Source organism: Phocoena sinus, chromosome 19 (genome assembly GCF_008692025.1).
Source record: "Phocoena sinus isolate mPhoSin1 chromosome 19, mPhoSin1.pri, whole genome shotgun sequence".
Taxonomy (NCBI): domain Eukaryota; kingdom Metazoa; phylum Chordata; class Mammalia; order Artiodactyla; family Phocoenidae; genus Phocoena; species Phocoena sinus.
In genome coordinates this window covers 42,895,218-42,900,098 of record NC_045781.1, presented here as the reverse complement: position 1 = coordinate 42,900,098, position 4,881 = coordinate 42,895,218, and the positions used below count along the sequence as shown (strand labels likewise).

Sequence of the window (4,881 nt, the reverse complement as noted above, 5' to 3'; positions counted from 1 at the left end):
CAGTAAGGAAATGAGAATAAGAGGTAAATTTGCTGGCACTATCACACAGTTCCATTCATGATTTTGCTACAGCTCAAATTATATTACAACAAAAATGACTCTATCATTAATTGTGTAATACCCTCCCTCTTACCAAAAAAAAAACTGTGAGTCTCAGTGGACAGTTTACTTATGTCACATAAATATCCAGTGCATGACGCATAAGAAAGCCAACAGTTGCTTTTAAGAGATTTGACTCCTGGAAGCTAAGGAGAGTGGGCAAGTACCCAAAGACATCCAAATTCCATATGGTTTCTGCCTCTCTCTGAAAGTCGGCATCCGGTTCCCAATTGTGCTCTTCCCAAGAAGCCCACTCCATGCACAACTCAAAGGAACTTAAGCCTCATTCATGCTAATGAGTCTCTTTATTGGTCCAACAAAATGGAAAGAACTTTGAAAGCTTGATATTTCCAGCTATATTTTGTTTGAAACAGAGAAACCAAGCATCAGGTAGTAGGAAGCTCAGGGACAAACTTCCATGGCCACCATTTTTGTCCCATGAGAGCAAAACAGGCAGAGTAATTCCAGGAAATAAGACACAAAGCTGCAAACTCTACACAAGACTCAATGGAGGCCCTGGACCCTCTCCATAGGTGTCGCTGTGGTCCTGTCCAGGGCTTAGCGGAACATTGCCTATCTTTGATAGGAAAGGCAGCTAGGAAAAGAAGAGTGAATACTTGAAAATTAATGATGTCAGTCTGTCTTCATATATCAAGCTAATATGAAAGGGCTTTAATTTTCTTAAAGGATAAAAAAAGGTTTCTTTGCTAGATTAAACTTGCAATTGTCATTCATATATTGTTTATAAGGTAGTCATCTCTTCGCTCTGTATTTTTTTGTTTTTGATTTTGTATACTAGTTAGCAGTGAAGACTTGTCTGCGTGTATCAGAAGGAATAAAGAGAGAAACGTCCTTAACTGTCAGTTTTAATAAGAGGAGTCAACATGCCTCTATTCAGGTTAAATATTGTCCTGTCACATTTCAATAGAGTCAACAGATTTTTTTAAAAGAAAAGTCAAAAGCACTGTGTATGCAAAAAACCCTCCCTGTCATAGAATGTCAAAGCCCTTCTTTATCTGGGGGAGGGGCGTGGAGGTAGGACAGAAAAATCTTTTGTAAAATGTGAAAAATTACCTCTCATAATTGGTGCTGACATAAAAAAGGGTTGTTTTTTTTTTTTTGTTAGAAAAACAAAGAAAATCTCTAATTTAATAATCACCTGCAAAGTGTTATTGTGATGGGAACAAAAAACACACAATCAAAGTAATCTTTTTTAAGTAACTACAGTGTTTTTAGGCAATCACTGCGCTTTACAGCAGCTCATACACATAAACCAACGATGTTCAGAGTGGAGAAAAGCTACTCCAAACTCCTCAAGGAAAGTTTCTGAAATAACCAGGCTACAATAAGAAAATGTAAATGGGGCATTATGTTCAAAACAAAGCCAAACAAGAGTTTTTAACCCAAACCACGTTCCTCTAAGAAGGAATCATTTAGGCGTAAGTTGCAAGAGAAAAGCCATTCTTCGTAGGAGGCCTAAAGGGTTAAAGATACACATTTTGGATTGATGCACTAGAGAGAAGTGGGCCTACGTTGAGTAGATAACAATTCGTAAAATAAAGTAGTGGAATAAAGTCATTTTTCTGTTTCAAATGCCTGTCGATTTGTTAAAAATGTGAACTCTAGCTGCGGTTTTCAGGATTTGATATGTTTTTTATTTGCTGCAAACACTGTAATTTTAGAAATTATTCTAACTCTGAATGAAACTATTTCCATTTAATAACCATCTCTACCAAATAGGTCAGTGTGAGTAATATGTGCAGCTTTCTAGACTAAGAATATTCAGAATAATCTCAAGTTTGATAATATCAGACCAAACGGGATCCACTCTCCTAAAAACAGCAAAGAAGGCTGACTCACAATTTCAACATTTGCTTATGGTTTCACTGCGGCCTAGTGTTTCCTTGGAATGGTCTCCTTACCAACCGAGGAAGATCAGAGTTGAAAAAAATCTACATCAAGTCCTTTAAATTAGAAATAAAATAAACACACAAGCAAACATTTTGCCTTTGAGTAGGGTGACCATATTTTCTGATTTGCCCAGGACAATCCCAGGTTACTGTTATCCTGGTGTCCCATTTGTTTTAGCACTTGTTTTAGATTTTTCTCTTATTAATGAAGTATCATTAGTCACAACTGCATTAAAAAATAATCCAAGATGGATCTAGTAGATCTGCACTTTGCACTTCCAACTTCTGCCATGGTATTGTTTACTTGTGGATGAAATGTATATGTAGTAATAGAATTCTCACATTAGCACATGGCTAAATCTGAGAGATGACCACTGTTAGCCCATATCTCTTTCCTAGACACTTTCCAGGGGCAATTCATTCCTCTCTTTCAAGGACAACTTGCAGAGTAATCGCTGATAAAATAAGCACTTAGGAAGATCTAACTCCTCTGGTTTATGATGGTGGTGAGAGAAATATTTGTCACTACTGCCTTTGCTGGATTCTTAAATGCCATAACCCATGCCTGTAAGATGTACAAAGGTGGTGAGGTCAGCAAGAAAAGTAGAAAATTATAGCAGTCCTGTCATGGATACTGTAAGAGTAGTCTGTGTGCTTTTACTATTGGGTTATCTCCTTCAGTGTATGGTGAGAACCTACAATAACATATTTATTTATTTATGTAAATATTTGACAATACTTTTTTATTTTGCAATAAACTCTAGCCATCAGTGAGCTCAAAGCCACAAAAAATACATATTTAAAGAAAACTTAAATTCTGAATTTCTACTGCTTAAAAAGCTGGTGTGAGCTTATAACTTGCTTGACATATGTGTTAACATTTACCATCCACCATGGAGAGATCATAGTGATATCACTGACTACAAGAAAAGCAAAAAATATAAATCTGCTAAAGAAGTATTGTATTCTACTTGAAAAGTTAGTAGTTGTTCAAAGAAAACTATACCCAAAAAATTATGATTTAATATGTAAAGCTATAGAAGGTTCAATTGCACACCACTCTATCAACCATGACTTTTCATTTAGATCAAATGACTCTTTTTTAAATTTCACTTATATGAGATTTTAGTTGAAATAGATGCTAAAATTTACATTTTATATAGTCAAAATACGTTAACTGAAGTACAAAGATTTTTTGACTAAGCTGAAGTAAAATTAACTTTTTAAAAAGACGTTACCACGACTGTATGATTTTTCTTTCTTTGCTGCTCATTATTATCTTTTTTTTATCAACTGGATTTTAGATTTGAAATTTTGAAGAATTACCTTAAAAATCAAGCTATTTGGCCTCTTTTCTGGCTGGAACCATGGAGGGTGCAGAAGAGAAGAAAAAGAAGGTTCCTGCTATGCCAGAAACCCTTAAGGAAAAGCAAAAGAATTTTGCAGAGCTTAAGATCAAGCACCTAAGAAAGAAGTTTGCCCAAAAGATGCTTCGAAAGGCAAGGAGGAAGCTTATCTATGAAAAAGCTAAGCATTGTCACAAGGGATACAGGCAGATGTACAGAATTCAGATTCGAATGGCTAGGATGGCAAGAAAAGCTGGAAACTTCCATGTACCCATGGAACCCAAACTGGCATTTGTCATCAGGATCAGAGGTATCAATGGTGTGAGCCCAAAGGTCTGTAAGGTGTTGCAGCTTCTTTGCCTCTGTCAGATCTTCAATGGCACCTTTGTGAAGCTCAACAAGGCTTCAATTAACATGCTGAGAATTGTGGAGCCATACATTACAGGGGATACCCAAACCTGAAGTCAGTAAATGAGTCTATCTACAAGCGTGGTTATGGCTAAAGCAACAAGAAGCGAATTGCCCTGACAGATGTGTTGATTGTTCGATCTCTTGGTAACTATGGCATCATCCACATGGAGGATCTGATTCATCAGATCTATGCTATTGAGAAGTGTTTCAAAGAAGCAAACAACTTCTTCTGGCCCTTCAAATTGTCTTCTCCACGAGGTGGAATGAAGAAAAGACCACCTATTTTGTAGAAGGTGGAGATGCTGGCAACAGGGAAAACTAGATCAACAGGCTTAATAGAAGGATGAACTAAGGTATCTGCCATGATTTTGTAATCTGGTCAGTTAATAAACAGTGACTGCCTTTAAATTGAAAAAAAAGTTGACCTGTTTGTTCTACAATGGTATTAATTATGTAAACAAACGAGTCCTCTAAATTTTGGTTGCATTTTGTTCAAAATCACTTTGAAAACCTTAATCAAGTAGTCAACAAATGAATACCAAAAAAATACAGCATGAAGAATTCAGTGAATGACAATTACTGGAAACAAAATTTGTATATAAGAACACATTAAATTTATCCCCAAAAAAGCATGAAGGAAATTTAAACATATTAAATGATGAGAGCACAAATAATGTGCAACATTTTATTTTAAAATTCTATAAACATGCTTTAGAATATCTCAAACTGTGCAAAGCACATTTTGATCGAGAGCTTCTTTAAAAATCATATAAGTTTATGGTTTTAGTGATGTAAAATGAAATTGAGAAAGCCTATGATTTTGAGGCATCTTAATTTGGCGAAACATTCAAAAGAATTACAAAAAGACAGATAATTTGATGAGTTTTACCTTACCAATTTTTTATCACAAAAAGTTTCCCTGAATTAAAGCAATAAGATAATACCTGTATAAATATTTTGGTTGAAATATATACGCACTTCAGTGTGAAAAAAAAACCTGAAGCTATATTCCAGTTAGTAAAATTTTTCTCTGAGATTATCAGAAACTTCAGCATTTGTAGAGAGAGTAATTTTCCATGTATAAGTTTCATGGCTTACAAGGATTAGTAAGTTAA

At 35.3% G+C, this 4,881-nt stretch overlaps 1 pseudogene; it reads left to right on the top strand.

The window, feature by feature from the left end:
* The first annotated feature begins 3,376 nt into the window (after nucleotides 1-3,376).
* Nucleotides 3,377-4,118, top strand: LOC116744359 (annotated as a pseudogene).
* Nucleotides 4,119-4,881: the final 763 nt, after the last annotated feature.